We start from the raw sequence: 25,212 nt of genomic DNA, 5'->3' as shown, positions 1-25,212 counted from the left end.
AATTGTCCACAAGCATGAGAGAGAGACATCTGTAAAGAAGAAACTCAGTCAGCTGGTGGAGAGCATACAACAATATGTCATCCATAAGTGTGTATGTATATATCATAGAATCAGAGATCGTAGAATGGCTTAAGTTGGAGGGGACCTTAAAGCTCATCTGGTTCTAACCCCCCTGCCATGGGCAGGGCTGTCACCCACCAGCTGGCTGCCCAGCACTTCATCCGACCATGGGTTGAACGCCTTCAAGGAGGGGGCATCCACAATCTCTCTGGGCAATCTGTTTCATCATCTCACTGCCCTCTGAGTGAAAAACTTCTTCCTAACATCTGACCTAAATCCATTTACTCCATCTTAACACTATCGGACCATGTAAAATGTCAGTCTCTCTCCTGCTTATAAGCTCTCTTCAAGCACTGGAAGGCTGCGGTGAGGTCTCCCCAGAACCTTCTCCAAGCTAACAAGCCCAATTCCATCAACCTTTCTTCACAGGAGACATGCTCCAGTCCTCTGATCATCCTCATGGCCCTATTCTGGACCTGCTCCAATAGCTCCAAAACCCTCTTGTACTGGGAGCCCTAGACCTGCACATAGTGCTCCAGATGGTGCCTCATAGGGACAAAGCAGAGGGACACGATCAGCTCCCTTTCCCTGCTGGCCACCCCTCTTTTGATGCAGCCCAGTGTACTGTCAGCCTTCAGGGCTGCAAGAGCACACTGATGGCTCACGTACAGCTTTTCATCCATCAGGTTCTCCAAGTCCTTTTCCACAGGGCTGCTCTCTGTGAATTCTTCTCCCAGATTGTATCACAGATACATTCAGTAAAGAAGGAGTGTGCAAGGTGCAACTGGCAAAACATATAAGAAGTTGTAGAAATTTTACAAGTGATGCTGAAGAGAAAAACAAAAGAAAGATGGGGGAAGCTGTCAGCAGAGGATGTTAAGGGCGTGAGAGTTTGATGGATTTTTTTTGCCCTTTCTACTAAAAAGGCAAGAAAACAGTGCAATGAGTACAAGGGAAAAAAGTGTTAAAACTTCAGCCTAAAAAATGAGAAATCTGCCTAGAAAGTAACCCATTAAATTATACGTTTTTAAATTGCCTGGGCCCAATCAGCTTCACTCTAGGAGTCTTAAAGAGGGTGAAGTAATGGCCATAAGTGTCATATAACTCAAAATTATTTATTTAATTTAGGGTTTTTTTGCAAAGCCTTTGGAATACTTCCTCATAAACAGGCTAGTGAGTTGTGATCTAAATGAAACTGCTGTGGAAAGGGGCAGGAGGTCAAGTCTGGTTGGATGATAGAATTCACAGTAAAATTAAAATGTAACATATCAAAATAGATGTGTTCTACAAGGAAGTCAGTGGAGATTGGTCCCGTATCCAGTTTTATTTGGTGTTTTTATTGAAGGCATAGAAGATGAAAGTACGAAGAAGTGTAATAGAAGTATGGCTATTAGGCATACAAGAGGAGATATTATGAAAGGCAGAATCAGAATTTAAAATGATCTTGATATATTTAGAGAAGTCATCTAAACGGATGGAAGGTGATAGTGTAAAATGCCACACTTATGCAGAAATACTCATCTGTCTAATTCATAAGATAAAAATCTAGGGACTATAGTGGAACACAAGCTGAACACGAGTGGCAGAGCTGTGCTTTTGCATAAAGCACAGATATGACATTGGGATGTCTAAAAGGGTCTTAAAGATAATGAATAGAGTTCTTGAGGTCTTATCTTCACTGATGAAGACTTAACTGGAAGACAGCGTTCTGTTTTGTGCACTGCATTTCAAGAAAGACATGAACTAGATGGTAAGAGACCAGAGGAGATCAACAGAAACGGACACAAGTCCAGAAAACATTAGAAAAAATTGCAAGATTTTTTTTCCCTGAAGAAATAATGTTTAAAAGGAAAGATTAATAGTCCTCAACTAGCAACAGTGAAGTTAGTTGTTCAGTTGCAGAGAACAGCTGGGAGGACCATCTTGCTGCATTCAGTTCCTGTGCTGTATGACAGAGCAGTCTGCAACCAGAAATCTCCTGCTCAGTCTTGGCAGAGTGTGTCCACTGCCACAAAGTCCAAGTGCAAAGCCTGCCAAGTTTCTAGAGAACACATTCAAGGTGTGATTGTCAAGAGCCAAAAGTGGACACTTTGAATCAGAAAGAGGTGGGGATGGAAACATAGCCATGACTCTAAGATAATGTTTCACTTAGGTTTCCAGCCCTAGCTCCCAAGCACAAAGACACTAAAGCTCTTTCTTAGAAAAGACAAGAATAAATAAATAAATAAATAAAAAGGCTACTGAGAGGTGTTTTTTTAATAACAAAGTGATCTCCTAGCCCTGTTTTTAGCAAACAGTCAACTATTTTTGCTGAGACTGAGAATATAGGCAGGAACATTCACACTGAGTTAAAGCAAAGGTTCACTTAGCCCAACAGCTTGTCTCAGTGGTGGCCAAGAACAGATGCTGATGGAATAATAAAGAATAGAGAAAGCATATGGTCATACTTCTCACAAATACATTCACAGGTTCCACAACAACTATGGTTCAACGACAACAAAAAAACCACTAAAGTCAGAAAGATCAAGGCTTAAATGTTAAAGTCAAGCAACACTACTAACTGCAAACAAGGTCTTATGGAACATGGGCAATGTCCCATAATCAGTGGTATGTACTGGGCAAACTTTACTGTTGACATTGCTAAGCCATGACCTTTAGTGTAAGCTAAGTGCATGATGCAGCAGTGATCCCACAGAACCACATTAATGCAGTGGTGTAGCACAACTATACTGTTTCTAGATATCACATGCTTCTTATCTAAGGGGAAGCTTTCAAAATCATCTAATGGTTCAGTTTACTTCTGCTTTTGGGCACACTTCAAGAACCATATTTAAAAATTACCCAATTTTGAGAAAGCAAAAGCATGTATTTTGAAACAAATCCTCTTTAAGAAACACATAATATGCTCCAGAATTTATTTTGTCGTAAAACAGAAATAAGCCACAAACACAAAAATATTGACTTAAGTGTCATCATCCATGGCTCGCAGCCATTGGAGACTGACATATTGGCACAAATCATGGCAGGTATGATGTTTTGTTCCAGGAAAGAGAACTGAGATGGGTAGAAATAAGATTTGAATGCCAGTCCCTTTGGGAGATGCCTTCAGGGACTTTGCAGAAGTGACTGTAAAACCACGCTGTCAGCCTCAGCATGGATTGGAGTGGGAGTCAGGAAATGCACTGGTGAGTATTTTAGGCAGCAGGGCACACACTTAAGACTGGTCTAGGAGAAGGAATGTGTACGTTTAGGATGCATGCGGAGTTGGTTAGAAACCTCACATTTGCCATTGTAAATTTAAGAACATGTTGGCACTGACTAGTGAAGTTAAGATCTCCAAAGAACACATAACACGTATACATACACCAAGGCGGAAACCACTTTCAGTAACCAAATAATTCTGTCACCAGACAGCCTAAAACTACTCAAAGACACCATTTCTGGCCAAGACCAACAGATTTAAAATATTTTTTTGAAACTCCAGGCAAATGAATTTTCAGTATATGACAAGTCAAAAAGTCTTTAGGAAAATCTCCAAGCAGATGATCTCATTTTTTAGCTGTCATATCTCTTAAACACCTTGACCAGTTTCCTTCAACTCTTCCAAAAAATCTGTCCCAGAATAAGATTATGCATGTGAAGTTGTAGGTGTATAGGGCTAATTTTGGCAGAGACAGGAATAGGAATAAAATCAAGTTTATAATGGAAACTTAAGGAAATCTGCAGTTTACTGAATACTGTTCACTGCGATCTATATAATGCATGATCTTTTCATTGCAGCAAAAATATAAAGTGCTTTTATTATCAACAAGGGAAAAGACCACTTCCCCCATGTGACGTCCTATATATGAGATTAAAAGTCCTGGCAGGTCATGCAAATATTTTTGCTTCCTCCCACTAAAATGTTTATAGGATCCAGATTCATTTCCTATGGTCTGGCTTCGGGATTTCTACAAAGACTTATTACACCATGTTGGCAGTGCAGAATGATGACAAGTTCTGACTGCAGATGTGTCTCTACCACAGGCCTTATTAAAATTGCAACATGTCATTGGGGTACCCAACTACCTTTAAATTAGTCAGCTAAGATACTGCTAACACCATACCAATAGCATTACAGAACATAGCACAACAGCAAAACTGAATATAAACACTGAGTAAGGTAAGCAACTTATACTTTTAGCAGGCCACGCTGAACACTTTGTTCCTGGGACAATGTTACTAATTGGACCCAGAGTAGCTAGTTTAATGGTGATTTAGGTACGCAAGAGCAAGCTCTACACCATCTGAACACAGCACTCACACAGTTTTTGCTGGGATCTGGAAATTTTCTAGCTTGTGCAATGGCTAAGGGAGAACTCCTTTAAGGAGTTTAACACAAGCTTTCTCAGATTCCTGTGGAAGTTAAAGGTCCTTCCTGGGGGCTTGTAAAGCTCCATCTAATAAAAACAGTTTAGGGAAAGAGACAGGCGTATGCCAGCTGCAGATCAGAGAGCACGTTTCCTCCAGAGTGCAGTTGAGCTCCATCTGCAGATACTGCTCCCAGAAACAGCACATCACCCTCAAAATTATTATCTGTCCACTGAATCCGATGCCACTGCTGACTCGCATCCATGCTGGTCACCAAAAAAATTCCTAACATAAAAACCTAATCCTGAGGCAAATCAGTCCAGCCTGAAAGCTCTTCCTGCTGGCATCGCCAGTATTGGTTGAAAGTGCAGGAGAAAAACAGTTTCCTTGAACCAGATAAAATTCTTCCTAAATGCTATGAAGCTCACTCATCTCATGAGCTAGCAACTTCAGACTGGTATTCAGATCAGCACAGAGATCTGACAATCTATCCTGATACCACTTGACAAGGAATGTTGGTCAAGAACAATGGACAAGAGTGGAGAAGGTAAAGGATAAGATAAAGAGAGCTATAAGCAGTCATACCCAAACCCCCACATACTCAAACCCTGGATGTGCTCAATCATAAAACAGTAGATGTCACCCTCCCAAATTCTACTCCCTATTAGTGTAATCTCAGTCCGCTAGAAGCAACTTCTGTCAACACATCACGGGTTTCAATATTGGACTAAATATATTAGGACACCAAAGTACAGCCTCAGAAGGTTGGTCATTTGTGAAAAGGTTAAAACTGTCGAGAATATCTACCAAGTTGAGAGACCCGGATATGAAACCTCTTGCACCCAGGCTGTTTAGCTGCTATTCCAGCTTCAGGTTGAGTACTGACCACTGGGGAGCACGTAGCTCCAGATGTTTCTCCTGATCACTCAAGAAAAGACAAATGTACAATTAATCTTTGTAAAATTGTGTCTGAGTAACTTTTCACTGGAAATTCCATGAATATTCATTTCGGCCCTTCCACACACAGAAATTCAGTTTGTGGTGACATATGGCAGGGGAAATTTCAGCTCAAGGAGCTGAAGCCTGGCAAAATCATAAACAATCAGAAACAAGGCCTTCTAATGGAAACTGTTACACAGCCATAGCTATTGGGCCACTGTCATCTTCACAGCCAGAGAGTGATTTAATCTGTCCGTTATGAGAGCACTGGGAGTGATGAATAGGCCTTTGTATTCATTCTCAGCAAGAACGTACCCAGAATGACATATGATGTGGGTTTTTTTAGTCTATTAGTCCGCTGGATCTTTAAAGAGCCAGAAGTTTGCACAACATGGGCTATCCAAAGCAGTGCCACAAGATATCAACCACATTCAGAAAGATGGTTTCCGGGGTGGCTGATTGCATCTCTCATCCACAACTTCATTACCTATGCAACTTATCAACAATGAAGCCTGGTGTAGGCCTCAGATAAAGCTACTCATGCTAGTCACACTTTTTCTAACCCGGATGGCATGAGGTCATAACTGCAGCTTGTCTGTGGCTGCCAGCACAAGAAAGCACAGCCACAAGGCTCCTCCACAGAACCATGCTGCTTAGATCTACCAGGGCTGACATAGATGACAAACTACCTACCCTGCAACACTTCCATCCGAGGTCATGCACATCTTCTAAACTCATCTGTGTTGCCACTGTTGTGAATTCCATTTCATTTTGGCACCACCCCCAAAGATATTTTCTGCCATTCAGATGAACATGGCCTATTTATTTTTCTCTTACATTTGTGATGAGTTATTTATTAGCTCTTAATCCCAATATGGACAAAGTGCTCAAACTTCATTAAGTTAGTCTTTAGTCAGAAGCTAAACACCATGAATGATGATTTTCCTCCCTCTCCATTTCCTGAGCTGTCCTTATACATACATACTCTTGAGACTTAAGAGTGAACTGATCTTGGGGGAAGACACAGCAGAGAACAGATTTGTGTGGGCTGACTGCGTTGGTGGTGTTGGATTTGAAAGGGATAGGGCACAGACTCCTCTACATCTGAGCTGTAGAAGCTAGATTTTACAGCCAGGACACAAAGGCTTGGCTTCTTGCTGTGCTGATGGTATCTTGCCCCAGCAGAGTATGCTGCCACCACCAGAGAAAGTTGAGAAATATTTCCCTGTCCCTTTTTTTCTAGGTCACAAGTAGGTTTTTAGAAAGCACCTTTCTTTCATTCTCAGAGAGCAGTTGGGCCCAAAACTCTATGCATCTCTACTCTGGAGCATCATGAAAGGCTTGAACAGTGTTGTCTGTCACTACCAGAAAGCTCACCATTCACCAAGGTGCAGAACTGTCAGGGCTGGTTGCTAACTTTTAACTTATTTGGAAATTGGTTAGGAAACTTGAAGTGCTGACAAGCCACAGACTACAAGTATGTAATTAAATCCATCCCTACTCAATGAAATGATGTACTTAAAGCTAAGAGTGTGCTTAAGTGCTTCACTGAAAGGCATAAACCTTGAACTGAGGTGGTTAGTCAAGGATAAGAGATAAGGGGAGGTGGGAACATACATCTGCAGTCATTAGTTCAGAAGGTGCAAGATGGGCTCTACTGTTCATCATGAGCGAAGCCAGATGCATTTGGGAACCAACTGAAGAGAAAATAAACTGGGACACATAACAGCTGTAGCATTTCCCATTTAAATAGTGCAGAGAATGATTATGTGTACCCATGAAGATGCAAATCACTTCAGGCAGTTAATAGGTTCACCGAACAACCACCAACCTAGATAATTAGATCGAAAGTACCAGCTTCTCAGTCTATTCTTTCCTTTTGATAGACGTCTCCCAGAAGTCAAGTATGATTTTCACAAGGCGAGATAATAAGCTGTCTGTTGTAGGAAGTCTAGAGTGAACCACACAGAAAATCAACACAGTCTGAAAACAAGAAACGTGTCAAAATGCAAAATCAGTTACTTTAAAAATAAAACGAGAGAGTGACTCAAACAAGCAAGCTTTGGCTTACAGGTACTATTCTAAGTAATCAACAAAATAGGAAAAAAATTATATGAAACTTGCTGAAATTAACTCTTGATATGTATTTGCAAGTGTCATTACTTACTTTCCAGGCTGCACAATTTCATCCCCAGTAGATGTCAAGTTAGAGAGAGAAAGGAGAAAGGGAGGTATCACAGGACAGTGAAGGTACAGGAAACCAAGAAGGAACAGTATATAATGCTTTTATATCACATATATCATACATATTTTGACTTTCACTAAATGTTTGTTTATTTGCATATTTCCTTCCAAAAGTGGCTGGGAAAACTTAGACCATCATCTAGTTCTGTGAGTACAGGATGTCTTCTTGTACAGAAGACAACTAAGAAAACTCATGTAACCCATGCAAATTGACAGGGCATCACAGAGGCCATGGACCATGGGAATGGGCCATGGGAGTATGGGTAAGCCCAACTCAGTCAGGCCTATGGCTGGGCAGGGATGTGGGGAGCTGGACCTCAGCCCTGCTGTGGCCTCACTGGGTCAGAAGCTGATGGCCCTGGGGCTGAGGTGGGGCCCAGACCGGTTGGGGTGCCCTGGGGAGAGGACAGCAACATCAGGGCCCAGTAGTACTCTCAATGCTTTGGCAGCTATACCCCAAATGTCTAAATGATGACACAATTTGTGGAGTCAGAGGAAGGTTGTGCTGTCTCCAGCTGTTTGACAGCAAATCCAGCAGCGCCAGTGAAGAGAGGATGTAAACTCCCTTTATCTACCTAGTAGAATTGTCCCAAGCAGGGAGACATTACCTGCAAAGCTGATGTTAACCCAACATCTCCATTCCTAGCAATGGAAAATAGTTATTTCATGCCTTCAGTTGATGAAAGGCATGCTCATTAGCCTCTGCTGCTTCATTCCCGTCCCACTCTGGGACTGGGTGTGATGGTCTTTCCCAAGACAGGAAAAGAGGAGGTTGGACACCTGAAGCTGTCGTTGCTTCCTCAGCAAAACAGTTACCTCAAAGAAGATCAGAAACCTGGGTTTACGTAGGTGGAATATTCTACATGAAGCCTTTATGTTATTTTTTCTTCAGCAGTGAGAGTCAAAAATTTGTCAGCGAGTGACAGTTTGGGTTGCTGGGCTTTAGTGGTTCTTATTTTTCTCCCCTCAGTGATTTGTGCCAACTGTTACTTCATGCATATGGAATACACAACTTCTAGCCTTTCCTTGCTGGTGTGAAATAAGAGTTTGGCACGTGTTGAAAACAACAAGTAGAAATTAACTTGCTCAGTCCCATCTTCAATGTCAATAACTGCCAGTAATTATTCAAAGTATTAAACACAGCCATCTTGCCGTTACCTTAATTCTCCACATTAAAAAGGGATTACATAACAAATTAGTCTGATTTAGTTTATCTTTTAGAGACTTACTCGTGTTCACTCTTCTTTATTAAATTAACAGTTGAAGAAGCTTTGGCTTACAGATATGTTATGAAATCCTTCCCAAGTTCAGACCACCGGTGCTATGCATTGCTCAAGTGCTTACTGCTCTGGAACCACCTCCTTGGTATTTGCAGAGCCTGAACTCCAGCTGACCCACCACACAGTGAAAACATGCTGGTAGACACTTGTAATCTGATCTTTAGACATTTGCCTTCCGATTTAGAACAAGTGATCCGCAGTTCACTGGGGTCTTAGAGTCTCTCAGCTCTTTCCTGTGCTTGTTTAAATATAAACCGGAGTTCAGACTTGGGGTATGCGACAATGGAGTCTCTACTAATTCTCTCTCTTGTGATGGCTTAGCGAGAAGCAGCAGTTGCAAAGCACAGATAGATCCCTTTCCACCAGTTGTGTGAGGACATCTCCACTGCATTCAGTGGTGGGAATGTCTGCTCAACAGAAGGAAAAGTTGCAAACACACAGAGCATCTTATTCCTCCTTGGCTTAATGAAGTCTGCTGATGATTAGTCATATGAAAGCCTGATGCAATGCCCACTGCAGCCAAATGCTGTTTTTCTTCTGGTTTTATAGGCTTTGGATCATTGCCTTGCTCAAAACACTAAACCTGTGAGTATTTCAACCTTTAGGGTCAAAACTCATTATTTTCTGCATTCTTTGCCTCTATTTGTAACGAACTCACATCACCACTACAATGCTAGATTTGACAGTAAGCATAACTGTGAATAGTACAGAAATGATCATTTTCTTCTGTTTTTCTTTCTTTCTTTCCTTCCTCCCCTTCTCTTCTATCACTTTCTCCTTTGAGGGCAAAGAAGAAATCGCTTCAGATGAGCCCTTTGCATATTATTTGCTTGCAAAAGGCGTTGGCCTGAAACTTGGGCATATGAAGTTAACCCATTAATCTGCTTTCATTTTCCTTTTCCTTTTCCACATGCAGTCACCTCACAATCTGTTAACTCACATTGCTTTGAGAAAGCTCAGTTAAAGAAAATGAAATCGTTTTCTTTTGGTACTACCAGTTCCCTCATGATCTGCGTACCACAGTTGAGAAGAATTGACTTTATCCAGCTGCACACATGACCAGTAATGTTCAACTGACACTGATGTTCTTTTTAAAAAGTCTTTTTGAGGAGTGAATTTGTGTGTGTTTCTTTTTTTTTTTTAATATGAAAATCTGATTTTCTCAGATGCTTTGTTATATTCCCAACAATTTCTGACTTACGAACTGCTGAGCACTCTCATAGGAGGAAGATATTGTACCATATCTCAATATTCATCACTCAAAGGATTTAAAGTCACCCAATTAATTGGTCCCACAATTGCATACAATTATTCAACAATCTAGTAGTATTTCACCAAGTTGTTCATAGTAAGAAAAAATTACATGCAAGCACACAATTTGAGATCGGAATTCCATGTATGTGCCTAAGGAATGATGGTTTAATGCTGATAGGCTGGAAAAATCAGAATCAAAAAACAGCCCAACTCTCAAGTGACAAAGCACATGGGGAGCAATAATGGTTTCTACTGCCTTTGTGGATTTTGGCACCCAAAAATTGAAGAACTTGCAGTAATTGTCCTTCCAACCATGCTGTTATGCATGATGTGAAACAGCTTCTTTCAAAACCCCTCACACCAAAACCTAAAAACCTCTACCCACTCAAAGGGGACATATAAATAAACAGGAAGTCTTACAGAAATGCCATAAATAAAGAATTTACTTCTTCGGAAAGAATTTCTAAAGATATTAAACCAGTGTCTTAGTGTTTCAATAACATAATTTTCTCCCTTAATTTTTATATCAGGATTTTAAACATCTCAAATTCTGTAGACTGCCTTAATGTGATCTATATGTAAAACAGCCCAACTACATGCTGCCTTGTGCCAATATGAACAGCTTTTGTTCAAAGTGCATTGGCTGGCACTTTTCCATATAGTACTTTTATTTTGGCCGCCATTCTCAGGCAATATTGTAATACTAAAATATATTGCAAATATTACATTAAAAATGTATCCTATTCCATAAAATGCACTAGTCCTGTAAAAATGAAGTGATGTTGAAATCCTGATAACGAAACAACCAGACATTGGCAGTTGTTATAGAATATTTGTGACCTTCATGTTCAGTCCAGCAGCATGGACAGGATGGAATTACACTAGCAAGTTCACACTTACCAAAAATTTATCCCCTCTGGTATGGTTTCATGGGATTCGAAACATCATAGAACACTTGAGGCCTCTCTGAGCAGTGGTCATCCCTGCTCATGGCATTCTGCAAACTGGAAAAACAACAGCAACTTAAGAAAACCGTTGTAGTTGTTTTTGTTTTGACAGAGCAACAGACAATAATACACAAACATTTCAAAGGAAGAGACTAAATCAAAGGATTAGTATGTCTGCCACAGGGAGTTTTTGTACCCCATTCTTTAAAAAAAAAAAAAGAAAAGAAAGAAAGAAAGAAAACAAACAAAACCCCCAGAATGTGCTTTTTATCCACTTGAAATTTAATGTTTATAAAATTTTGCTTTCAAAAGGACAGGAAAAAGGAGAGGAAAAAGGAATTGGAAACCAAAAAAGGAAGAGGTAAACCCCATCCTAAATCTTTGAGAGACATATTGTTCAGCAAGGCATGCAATCACAGAGGTTTCATGGTGTTCCTCACATTAATCCCATTGGCAGTTAACAAGGTTTATGCTGCTGAGCTCCTGAGCCTGGATCTACAGAACTTCTACCAGACACAAGCAATGTCTTGCAGCCAGAATTGAAGAACAACACTAGAGTACATAGCAATAAAACTAAAAGGAATGACAAGAAGTTTTAAGTGAAATGTATTTGGGAAGAAGATGGGCCATGTGAAATGGAAATACAAAAGTCCAATGCCAAGGTGATGAAAGACTCACTCAGAAGTGTCTCCTCCACAGCAAAATATTCCTGTTGCCTAACTTAATTGACAACACCATTTCCATAGGGACTGGAATCTGATCTGACACCTAGTTTACAGAAAGTTATCAAAGTTAGTTACTGTAACAACACACTAAAAATAACGTATTATGGATTTTACATGAGTCTTTTATTTTTGCACAATGTTGTGCCAGGAGGAATTTTGGCTTTACTTTCACATAAAATATTTTATCCTGAAAAGCAATAGAAACTCTAATCAGATTGCATCATTCTATATTGCTACTAACTGCAATTTATCTGCTCAGATGGAAAAACCATACCAGTTTTTGACTGAAAGGCATGCCATTAAGTTTCTGAGTTGTTTACATGTAATGCAACATGACAGGAATTTGTGCAGAGATGAGAGACAAGTTGCTATTTGAAATTAACTGTTTGGAATCCTGTCTATAGCTGTTTGCAGTCTGCAGGAAATTGGCAGTACTGATTGGGGATATTGGGTATGTCTGTGGGTTCTGTGAGAGGGTTTCTCATATTCAGTTGTCTTTGAGAAACACTTGGTAAAAAGTCACTGCGCCTTTGGGTGCTCAGGTCTAAGGAGAGAGGAAGATTGTGCTAACATCCTCAGCTTCTAACAAAAGTAACAAATCTAAAGTATGGAAATATATGGGTAATATTAAGCAGGAGAGCACACAAGTAACATGATACATACCTCTCACATGGCCTTTCCTCCCCCAGTCCCTTCCAATGGGATATGAAGGAGATGATGGAGCCTGCGGAATGGCTGAGCACAGTAGTAGGAGCTGGGCACAATGCAGTCACATGTGTGATCACAGGAGATGCTGTTCAGGAAGGAAACAGAAAGGAGATTGAATGAGTGCAGAAGATCTGCAGAACTGCTTCTATAGCAGCTTGTTGGTGTTAGGATGGTTGTAGAAAGTTAAGGTGAGCTCAGGCCTGGGCTGAATTAATGTAGATATATCCCATTCGGGAAAGCTCCTTCAGTTGTGCAATGTTTTATCTCCTTAGCTTGTAGGTTAGACAGGGAAGAAGACAGCCAGGCAGGAGGTTTTCTCTATCTAAAAGCCAAGAACAATCAGATTTCCATGGGATTACACTGGAAAACATGAATCATGAAAGCTCAGAGAACAGGGAACAGTTTTAAAGATCCAGCTATTTGTTCGTTTGTTTTAAACCTCATAGCTGGCACCTTTCAGCCAATCTTCTGATCTCGGGAAGAAGCAGAAGTTTGGGAACAAGATTTTTGAATGTCTGAGATAAGGTCTGGGCCAAAAATGGTTGGTGATCTTCTATGGCAATTCAGGACATCTCAAATAAGTAGCATCAGGGATCAGAAGGTAAGTACACAGTATTTTCTGTCACTTTACAATGTTTCCATCTCAACACTTGAAATATTGAGGACCCCTAAATCACCCAGCACTCAGAAAATCTTGATTTAATACCTTTTTTTGATGGAGAAGAAATTACCTCCTCCAGCACAGAACCTCTCTGTCATCTGGAAAAGCGTGTTTGATGATGGAAAGAGGAGGAAAATTAATTAAACTAATAAAAAGGCAACTGGAAAAATTGAATTAATTCTCAACTGCTCATGGGGCAAGCACGGACATGGAGAGAACTGCAGCAGCGTTGGTGTTCCTTGGTTAGATAGTTAGATCTGTAAGAGACTGAAAACACTTCTGCAATGATAGTGAGATGATTGTCTTCACCATGTCTCAGACACTGAAGGAAGACAGGATCGGCTAAAGCCAGTGGAAAATTATTAAGAAAAGAGGTGTTTTATGTGCTACTCTTGTTTCTCTTTCTGAGTCATTCTTCTTGCTTGAGTGGTCTGAGTTACAGCAGCTGGATCTGTAAGTATTAACATTGCATTTCTAGCCTTCGTGCTTGCTTTGAAGCTTAAGTACAGCAAGTGAAGATTGGTGAATTTATAAGGCATATTTAAGCCAGACTGTAGAAACAATTTGTGAGACTCAGAACCCCTGGCAAACATCTGCATCTGTTCTGTTTACTCAGATAATACAAGAAAGGCCTCACTACTCAAATAGCATAGATAAGTTTCTAAATTAGGTCTTTCAGTCCAAGCATTTAGGCTGGTTGTGATTATATATTGGTTTATTTTACTAATGAAGGCAGTTACCTCTCTAATGAGACTCAGATGAGGATGTTCCTGCTGGTAATGGAAAAAAAATCATGTTTATAATTTTTGGTTCTTAACATCTCCTCCCTCCGCCCCATGTATCCAAAATAGCCAAAATCCAATGACTTCTGAAAATATAACATCTAAAATGGTGCCTTTTTGAAACAACACAAATAAAAAAAAAAAAATGGAAAGTACACAATATAATGAAAATCACAAATACATTGATACAGTAATGGAAGATAAGTACACTGAACCAAATCTACCCCATGTTAATTATATTGCTTTTTCGCTTAAGAGTGAATATGTGGCAGAACACAAACTGCTGAGAATTACAATGTGCTTCAGAACTGGAATCTTGCTAGTCTCTGCTTAATGTTTAGCCTTTCACTTATAAGCTGGGAAGAAATGGCAATTCATTTAGGAAACACCATGTCTCTGCCAGGCTATGCATGACAGGAGTAATCAAACAGTCTGCAAACACTGCACAAACGTGCACTTGTTCATGCCAAGACCAAAAAAACCCAACCAAAACAAAAAAAACAACCAAAAACAACAAACAAACAAAAACCCAAAAGACAACAAAACAAAACAAAAATCAAAAAACACATGATTTTGGGGCACAAACATACAAGCAGCTGCTGCAGCAATCTGAGGTGCTATTGTTATTACCTCCAAACTCCCTTCTACACTATGGAGATGAAAAGGAAAGATACAATTCTGTATTTTGAATACCCTGAAATACAGACTTTTGTCCAGATAAAAGTACATCTGCACTCTTTTCTATTGGCATTTGTCCAGCTAACTAATGAGAGGTCTACTTCTTATTCTTTAGTTAAAGGAAGCCATTGTGTGTACATTCTATTGTTAACAAAACACATCAACAGCTGAACCTAACTCTTGAAGATGTTGCTCTCAACTTTGTAATGCTGTGTAACACATCAGAGTCCTAGTCATAATGTAGTATCAGCTGTAGACATCTGTGACCATGTCCCCACACAAAGCAGATGAAACACCAGAGATATTCTTTTTCCAGAGAATACTGATACAAGCAGCAATCCAGTAGTTTAGAGCCACTGCAGTTTAGAGCCTACCATTGCAAAGAAGAAGCAACAGACAACTTTGTCCCCAGAGCAACCCTCAAGAGCAGGGTGTAGCTTTGAGCAGCTGCTTTGATCCATTTGGCTGCCATTTGTTTGAAGCTTTTGCCCTGCAGGCTAAGGTTCAGCTTGGGAGCTGAAGGCTTTGAAGGTCTGGATCAGAGCTTGCATGAAAAAGCAGTTTTCAAGGGAATCAATCTCCTGCCCAGGTCCAAAACATCATGAAAGTGTCAAAGGGATCAGATGCCAGTGCTGGAGAAGATAAATATACTGGCATTTATTTATATGAGTTAGCAAGTCATTTCTATCTTGAAGAAATGAAAATTTTGCAGCTGCCAAGTCCCTGTAAAATTTGACATACTGTCATGAAACACGCTGAATTCTTCAGTCATCCAGCTTAGTCATGAGTCAGAGTTCCATGCTGACCAATCCTCAGCAAAAACATCCCAATAACTGATGAGAATCTTTAACACTGCAACCTGTGCATGTTGCCTCTTGTCCTGTCACCGTGCTCATCCCAGAAGAATCTGGCTCCATGGTTGTACGTGGGCTTGTTCTTCTAGCAACCCATACACAATCAGTCTCCTCACATTCTCTATCCTCAAACTACCGCATCTCCAAAACGTTCAGTCAGGATGATCAAGTTTCTCCTTGTTACCTTTCTCTTTCATGATTTGCAGTCTTCCCTCATCCCCCACTGTAGCCACTCTCACTTCACTACCTCAATTGCAGAAGTTCTGCCATCTGAGTTCAACCCTCAAACAGAGCCTTCATTTTTCTTTTTTTAAACAAGCCAGGAAATCAACAGTGCCCTACAACTAGCCAAGCTTTTCTGGAAGCTCGAGTAGCAGGATCCAAATTTCCATGAGACAGAAAGCCCAGGGCAAACTTGATTAAGCCTTCAGCAGAAGGCATACTCTGTTCTCTCCTCCAGACATTTCAAATTCACTCTTTTGTCTTTTACTTTCTCTGTTAGCGGTTCCTCAGCCTGTTTCCTAGACAGTTTGTTCCAGTGGGAATCATTTCTGCAATGCCAATGTTCTTTTCATGAGCCTGCCTTGGCTGAAGGCAAAAGAGTATGAGCCTATTCAAGACTGAAATGCTATTCTTTACCAGATTAGATCAACAAGGTATAAATATTCTCATGTCTTGTTGTCTTTCAACAAAATATGAGACTCCTACCCATTTCCTCTCCTTATAAAAAAGCTATATAAATGAAAGGAAACTAAAGCATGCCTCGCAATACGAAAGAGCTACAGAACATTCTCAGTGTTCTGCTTATCAACACTCCAGTTTTGATCAGTTATAGATGTACCCATTGGAGAATTTGTTTGTATCAGGATGTTTTTTTTCTATGGTGAAGCTAGTAGGGTGAAATTTGTATGTCCCAAGAGGAAAAGATACTACAGTGATTTATTACGAGATCGAAATGTCATGTATGACATGTTCAGGCCTAGTGGAGACATCAGAATGGCATGAGATAAGTAGCACCTACCTAAAGAGCTGTTCCTCATCACTTCATCACAGGCTTATTCTGTATCTCTGAGCCACTAAGGTTAGGTTCACTTAACCCATCACATTTTACACAATGCCTTCATATTTTTGTAATACATTTTCAGTATCTGAACATGGAATTTTCCACAGTGAAGTTTTCAGAACTATCCTAACTGATACTTTTATCCCAGAATGGAAAGGCTTGTATACTTTCCTTTCATTAGATAAATAGTTGAAATACGGTTTCTTTATCATTTCTTGCAGCTAAGAGTTGATGACAGTAATCAATCAGCTTATTATTATTGGAACTAATAATTCTGGCAATAAGACAAGTTCTGCATTGCAGTCTTGAGGGTGTTTCCATGCCGCAGAAGATCTGGAAAGCATTTTAGTGACTTTACTACATTTCCACACAGTTCCAGAGAGAAGATAGTAAGGAAACTCCACAACCTTTTGAAAGAGCATAGTGTGTTTTCCTTTCTTGGCAGCTCAAACCTATGAGGCTTCATAGTCAAAGTCACAGTTCACCCAAGTCATAAAATTATCACTCTATGCTGACATCAGGGTCCTGTTTCTCACATAAATTTTGGCTGAGGACTGTGGTAGATGCATAGGAGTAAAGCAAAGCTCACACAGCATTACAGAAACCTAGTATGAAGTTTTTCATATTTCAGTGAAGCCTAAAGCCATTTATATGCTTTGCTGAACACACAGAGTTCAGAGATCTTAGATTGGAAAAGTACATGGAAACCAGAAAGACCTAAAGCAACAGTTCACCATTAGCAACCTCTGAGAAGCTCACAAAGGACTGAAGATCGTGCTTTGAAGATGGTGATCTCCAGCATTGGATAACCACAGTCGCAGCTCAAGCTGACTCAGCCTCAGCTCAGTCTGAGCCCACGTAGAAAATGCCAGAACCCTCTGGAAAGGCCAAGATCCTTGCAAGATGAAACACAGGTAATTCTTTCTGCCAAACACTGTCACCACAAGCTCAAGAAGGATAGCTGAAAACGGTACAAAGTTCCAGCAGCTTGCCATGCCTCATGGTGAGCCTGCCCTTGGGAGGACTCTGTGCAGGAGGCCCAACCCACTGATCTCATTAAAGAGTATCCACTGGTCATCATGAAGCTATTGCTACGGATCATCAAGCAGCACAGCCAGGTGGCCACTTGGCCTTGTGGCATTCTGGGTGAACGTAATAGCCATGTGAACAAGCTATAGATTCCATGCTTTATCATGAGCAGAGCGTCCAGAAAAATTTGAGATTATCTGCTCCAGCTCCACGTTGAAACCAGGTAGCTTTCTTCCTCCTATTTCTCTTACCAGCTCTGGATTGTCACTGCTATGACAACTGGAAAAGCTCTGACTGGCTTTTACACTCCTTGCTTAAAAAATTTCTCCTCCTCGGAGATTAGCTAACATCTCAAAGATCAAATGCTCTTTCAGAGGGTGAGTGGCCTTAAATTGGGCAGCTAGTCCTATTCTTCTCATTTTGCTGAAGGCAGACTAGTAGTACCCTATTTCCTATGGCTTTCTTGATCTGTGATACTGATTCTGGATCTGACTGCTATCCCTCCCTGGAGCAGACATCCCTTCAGGAGAAAGAGATTCAAAGCAGAAGGTTACAGTGTTAGCAAAGGACAAGGTCTTCCTTTCCCCCACTCCCATTAGATGAAAATGCTCATAGCAGTGCTATGATGTTTTGCTGGTGATGCTTCTCCCGCTCACTGGGAAGTACTGTTCTTCCTTGGAGTCTTGCCTAAATAGAAGACGCATCACCAGTGGTTGTGACATATTAAGAAAATTATTATTATTCCTTCTATATTAGACACATCAATATAACACAGACTTGCAGCAACCAGATTAGAAAGCAACAGAAAATTCTTAGGAAGATAAAGAGGAAAAACCCTCAAATTATAAATGAAAAAACTGTTGCCTCCATTCTTGCTTTTAAGCCAACGAATATATTAAAACATGTTTTTAACTGCTTAGTATTGGCAAGCATAGCCCATTTTAGACCAATCACAGTGCAATAAAACAGCAGCCATAAAAAACAGTTTGGATACTATGAGACAAACTCCAGCACATCAATTTACACGATTAATAACTGCCAGAATAATTGCAATTCATTTAGGAGTTGGAATCAAATCATAAATCACTCCCAACAATGTGTTAAATAACAAGCACCAATTTTCATACAGAATTGCTGAGTATAGCATTAGTAATGTAAGCATACAATACAGATACTTATCCCCTAGTATTGCTCACAGTATTATTTACACATCTTGCCCACATTTTGCCCTAACATTTTGTCCCCAGCGGTGTCACATACCAAAGTATCTATTCCCAGCTGGCATATTATTTCTTTTGGATTTCCACGTAGCTACTTTGCTTATTATTCAATAGACTTCTGCCATATGTTTTTCCCAGAAATCATGTACATGCTTAGCAGACCTTCTTTGAGTCATTTTAGAAAAAGAAGGATTTAGCAGGCTGCAGCAGTGATTTTCTGTGATGGCAAAACTGCTCCTAAACACCACTGATTATGGTAGTGTGAAGAGACTGGGAAGAGAAACACCTGATTCCTGTTTGCAGACTGTTTCCATTGGGCCTTTATACATGCAGTTGTAAAGCATAACCATGATTAAAGCTCTCAAGTGCAAAACCTTGTACTCACAACTTGCTATGAAAAAGAGGGAACATTTAGTATCTGTGACAAACATGCACTTTTCTAACTGCCTGTGATGGCCTTCTTCCCATGAGCAGAGTTGGTGAGAAAGAGGCAAAAAGGCATGTCCATCTCCTCCTATTCTTCCAATGCTTGTTCATGGCAAGTACAGCATAATGGTATCCTGCCTTTCTCCTGTCTCACCACCCAATATAGATAAACTTACTGCCTTCTCTGTCCCCTTGGATATGACTTTGGGAAATAATCTAGAAATCAACTTTGCCATTATATTCACCTTGAGAAAAAAAGCACATCCTTCCTCCCTCTTATCTGACACAACCCTCATGCAGGATAAGGCTAAGGTTTAGTGGAATTCCAGTGCCTCTGCATTCGAGATAATTGTGCTTCAAAAAAAGAAAGTCCCATAACACATGCAATATTCACAGACTGTGGGAGATTTTCTTCAGCTTCACTGAGCTTTGGACTAGCTTCATATCATCTTAAACTTCCCATGGTCTCTAACTGCATCATTATTGGACTCTCCACAAGACTGAATGGGACCTAGCAAGGCTCCCCTAAGTACAACTTCAATTAGCTTAGCTCTATCTCCTTAATTCAACAGTTGATCTAATGATGTTTTGAGCAAGGCCTATTCCACATTTGCTCATCAATGATATATCTCACATCTTGGCCCTAGAGAATTCTATATTTATCTTGCCTGGGATTACAGGGAGGACAGGAGGAGACTGTAAATAGTTTGCACCGTTCTTCTCAATTTATCAAAGACTTCTGATATGGAGAAGATCACTGGCTGGATTGAAACCAAATTACAAAACAAATTACTTACCAACAACCACGCAAAGTATCAATGAAGTATAATAGATAATATAATAAATATAGTGTGGCTGAAATGTATTTTGCTTTCATTTGTTTACAAGTTACCTAGCAGTAATATTTCTGTTTGTAACAAAGCAGGAGGTGTATTTCTTACATTTTCCTGATGAAAATAGGTAGGTATATCTTCAGAATACACCTGCTATGAGTAATGCTTTGTGCATGCCATAAAACAGTCTGCATTCAGGTGAAATTCATAGGGCATTGCTGAGGGCTTCAAACACTATTGAAACTTCCATTGCCTTTGGGATCATTCTGGATGATGCTATCTTCTTATTTTGCCTTTATATGATGCAGTTTTTAAGCACTTATTTGGACAGCTATCAAGTATCCTTAAAGACTCCCACAGATGGAGGAGCAGATGCACGGTAACCATCTGGGGCCAGAACTATGATTAACTTTCAAGTTAATGTGCCTGTTAAGAATGGTCTGCATATTAGAAATGTTTATTTCATTTCAACCAGGAAAAACAAAACAAGGTTTAAAAGTAGCCTCTAGATTTGGGTGCCCAGCATGAGAATTTTTTTTCTGTTAGGCATGCAAATTCAGTGACACTTCTGAAATTTTGGAAGCTGGTGATCTCCTGTCCCTCTGGGCAAACCAGCATATCAATTCTTACATCATCAACAATCATATCCACATCAGCTTTCAGCAAAACACCAAAGGAATCTCCTTCCCTTCTTCTCCCTGCCTGATTATTGCGTTTGGTTACATTTTAGCTTTCTGGTTCAAGTCAGATGAATATAAGAATCACAGATGGGTGATGAAGAGTCTATAAATGAAAATATAAATTGGGCAAAGTCAGACTGATGGCTACAAAGCCATTAGTAAAACAGCCCGAAGACCTTTGTAAGTGACCTCAAGTATAGCTGGTCATGTTTAGCACAGGAATAGCCTCAGTGCTTTGAGAAATGAGAGAGACCATGTCTGACATATCCCCATTTAGCCTGCTGAACTCTATCCTTTCTCCCTTGGACCCAGTTTCAGTCAGAAACTACCTGTGTGCCAACTTGGACCAGGTGCAATTGGGTCAGGAGAGGGCATAAAGAAACAGTATAGCACAGATGGCCTAGTCATGGGGCTAACAGAGGAACCAAGAACTGTAGATGCCAGGGGAGATGTCAGTATGCAGACATCCCCTGGTCCCTGGCAGCCAAGAATGCCTTTACCTTGGTGAAAATATCAGGACTGAAGATGGGATGTTGCTGCCTCAAGTCGTGTCAAAGGATAAAGAGATGTGATAGCATGTTACCCCTTTCCCTCAAGAGCTTATGCAAACACTTGGAAGGAACTAGGCTTAGCACTTTCAGAGTCCACACGCTGTGTAAACGCAGGTGTCTACAGACCTGAAAATAAGTTGATATTTTGCAACTGCCTACTCTTGTATGCCCAGAGTTCCCACAAGAAGCACAGCTACTGTGGAGTGAAAGGGCACCCTTTAGCCACGCTGGTACACTGCACATAGAGAGAGTCAAAGGATACAGGTGGTTGTGTCATTGTGCAGATCCCTCATTTACACTGCAACTCCAGGGAGCTTCAGCCCGCCATCTACTCACACTGCTTATAAGCATTAAAGACACAGCATCCTAAGGCAAGCTTCCCAAAACTTTGAAGATACTTAGACTAAGGGAGAGGGATTCGAGTATTTGTTTGGGCTGTCTTTGATATGAATTTGAATGAAGAACTTCAGTAAATAGCATGCACATGCACAATTTCTCTTATGGAGACTCCTGCAAAAGAATCAGAGGATGTAAATGGACATTATTGTTATATTCAGATATAGCATTTTCTGACAGAAATATCAGAGCTCTTCATAATTTTTAGCTAATTAATCTGATTTAATCTTAATTATTAATTTCTGTGAAGTAGAAAAGCTGCAATGGATGCGAATCCCTTCATTCCAGCTCTGAAGTGTAGTCACCAATAGAGTGGAGAACATCAGCTGCATTGCAATGTGCAGTGATATCTCACTCCAGTTTAAAAGGAAGTGAAGACTATCATCTCTAGTTGAATTTCATGAGGAGTGTGGGAGGTCAGGAAGCCATCTGCAAGCCTTGCAAGGCTAAGATCTGCTTTGCAAGACAGCTGCCACAATAACATTGCTCAGGGCTCATGGTGGTCAGGGCAGCAATGCAGGTCAGAGATCCACCCATTGCAAAAGCTTTGGTTTCTCGGTCAACAGCTGGGTCAGCCTGAAAATAGATCTTAAGGAAAAATCCTCAGCACCCTGCCAGGCTGCTGACAGCCTGCACGGGATGAAGCAGTGCCTGTTTGCATCGTGCTCCATCCCCACCAGCACTTCCAGGATAGGAGCTCTCTCTGGCGAGTCCTTCCTTAGTCAGGGCAGTGTGTAAGCTTTGTGCTTACCTGGAAGCAAGTGCATTCTTGTTCTAATTCTTCTCCATCTTGAGTCAATAATTTCTGTAAGAGCAACAGCCACAAAGAGGTTAGTGAAATCAGCAGTGTCTCACATGACTAAATAGGTGAAGAAACCCAGCAGTAAAATTCCACTGCACATACAAAGTCAGACTATGACATCTCCTGCCTTAAGATGAGAGCATATGTACTGAATCCATTCATTTCAATGAAAGGAGAGACAGAAGGGAAAGTGTTAATTATTCTTAGTGGGTTGAATGAAATGCACTGTACAATTATCACCTTCTGTGTTCCTGTCTAATGACAGGCTTAACTTAAGAGAATTCTCCGTACTGTCCTACGTATCACCTTTCCTCTGACATTATCTTCCTTTTCTTGGCTCCCTACATAGAATTTTAATGAGATCTTAATTGTTTTTCCATCAGCTGCAAGGATTTCAAACCCAAGTCATATGCTGGTTGTCATTTTGCAGAAGGTGGTACGGGGAGCTGTAGAGATGTTCTCTTGCTAAAAAGGAGCAGGAGGCAGCCCCCACACCTCCCACTGCATCCCGGGAAAGGGCTGTTGCTGTATTTCCAGTGCAGGCCTAGAGATAATAACATGGTATTTCTCTGCTTACACAAGGGGGACTGGAAAAGTCTGTCATGCGCATGACTGTCACCACCTCCCTGGAACTCTGTTGGCTACAGGGAGATTTAAGGTGTAGGTTTCTGTGCCTCAGCTTGACAAGCAGCACAGCCCTTGGCTTCACAACCAGGGGACTCACGGAAGCTGAATGAGCTGCACATCAGCCTCCTCTTCTCTGTCCTTCACCATCTACTAGTAATTTGCACACTCCCTCTCTTCCTTCATCATACAAGTCAATTTCAGTGATGTAACATGGCAGTGATATCCCTGGCAGTGTTCAAGAGGCATCTGGATGAGGAGCTGCGAGATATGGTTTAGTAGCTTGTGCTAGCAGTGGTAATGAGAGGACAGTTGGATTAGATGATCTTATAGGTCTTTTCCAACCTTGTGATTCTATGATTCTACGATTCTGATAACATATTTAAAGCATAGATTTACTTACTTCTCTTGAAAATTTTCAAGGGCACTCCACATGGTTGACTCCCTGCCATGTCACAGCAAAATTAAGATGTTGGAAGAGCAGCTGGGTGGAGCTCACCATGTGTACTGACTGCAGGGAGAGCGAAGGCACCCATAGGTGCAGTGCTGGTGTGCACAAAGATGCTACATGTTAGAATTAATGTTTATGGTCATCAAACTGCATTAAAATTAATTTTGTGCGAAGAGGTTACCCCAAAGTTTGTTACTAGAATATTTCAGGCTGCCTGTGGGAGCCTTTCTCTAGGCTGAGAGCATGGGCAGAAGACTGCTGTGTGGGGACAGCTGCAAGCAGGTCAAGTCTCAGGCACAGGAAGAAAAGCCTGGTCTCTATATGGGCTTCAAAGGCTGCCATCACTGCAAAGGGCCTGGAGCATGAAACCAATGGCAACTGATTATCATCCCTCACTTACCATAGCTATCCACAATCCTATTATAATTTAAAAACAATATCTGACACTGGTCTATGAGTTATGTCAGATAATGACAGCATTTTAGAAATGCTGTTGATCACATTGCTATCATATCTTGATCATACCTGGTCCAAAGGGCATGAAATCAGAGGAAAATATGACTTGCCAAGATTTTAGAGAAAGCAAATTTTGGGGCTAGATGGAAAAGCCCTGCCGCCCACTCTGAATTCTGTGCTCCCCCAGTTGAGCAATGCTGCACAGCCTGGGCAGCCATGTTTAACTAATGCTGAGATATTTTTGTTATTCATCCACGTACTTGATACTTATTAAAATATTTCTAACATCCTTTCTCCTGCACATTATTCCATTTCAGTGCATGGAGCATACAATGACAGCTTCCATTTAGCTGTCTCCCGTAATCACATCTTCTGCCCTCCAAAAATATCTCTCTCTTATGGTGAATGGTACGGGAGCAATAGCATCTTTTATGTCATAGCTGCTGTGTGACAACTATGTGGTTTCCATCCACACCTTACACTCGTTATAGACATTCACATTTTGACAGCTAGATTCTTCCCTTTTGGGCCTTAATGCCAATCCAAATCTCAACTAAGTATAAGAAAACAAACTAATTAGCAGGCACTGGAGAGTTTGAATGTTGCCCAGAGATATACATTGAGAACTAAATAAAAGAAGCATATAGTGCTTATTAAGTGACTTGAGCTTGCCTGGTTTTTATTTGCAATGACACATCTCCTGTGACTGGGAACCTTGGGCAGCTCTGCAACTGGAAACTTGGTCAGAGCTCTGTAATAAGACAGGCCAGACTCTCCACATTAATATCCAAGGGTACTAGAAGTGAAACCCCCTTAGTGACAGACCACGACCCACTTTGCTATCCATAGAGCTTCATAGCCATTCATATAAAATGCTTCTTTTTGTCAGCAAATATGAAGGAAACACAAATAAACAGATGAGACCTGGGAAACTTGTTCCTTCTTTCTTGGGCTATCTTTCATTAACCATCACAAACATTTAAATCAAAGCAAACACTGAAGGTCTGAGTGGATTTTCAACTCACTGACAAGACACACTGCCTTCAGGACCTCTTTCGTGTCCATTATATATAGAAGGCCATAACCCTGCAAAACTAAAATCAGTGCTGCTAGTCCAGTTCTTGCCTTCTTTAAAGAAATTGCCAAAATGTGCAAACATTTAAACATTCAGAGAGATAACACTGCTCACTCAATGAACC

General features: G+C 40.7%; 1 long non-coding RNA gene across 1 annotated transcript; it reads right to left on the bottom strand.

Moving 5' to 3' along the window:
* Positions 1 to 744: 744 nt before the first annotated feature.
* LOC109365930 lies at positions 745 to 23,358 on the bottom strand. Its single transcript, XR_004158835.1, has 4 exons — positions 22,432 to 23,358; positions 12,463 to 12,592; positions 11,753 to 11,842; positions 745 to 11,131 (listed from the first exon to the last, which is right to left on the bottom strand). It is a non-coding gene; the product is annotated as an uncharacterized LOC109365930 (long non-coding RNA).
* Positions 23,359 to 25,212: the final 1,854 nt, after the last annotated feature.

Source organism: Meleagris gallopavo, chromosome 2, assembly GCF_000146605.3.
Source record: "Meleagris gallopavo isolate NT-WF06-2002-E0010 breed Aviagen turkey brand Nicholas breeding stock chromosome 2, Turkey_5.1, whole genome shotgun sequence".
Classification (NCBI taxonomy): Eukaryota; Metazoa; Chordata; class Aves; order Galliformes; family Phasianidae; genus Meleagris; species Meleagris gallopavo.
The sequence above is the reverse complement of the archived record's forward strand: the minus strand, read 5'-3'. Positions and strand labels throughout refer to the sequence as shown.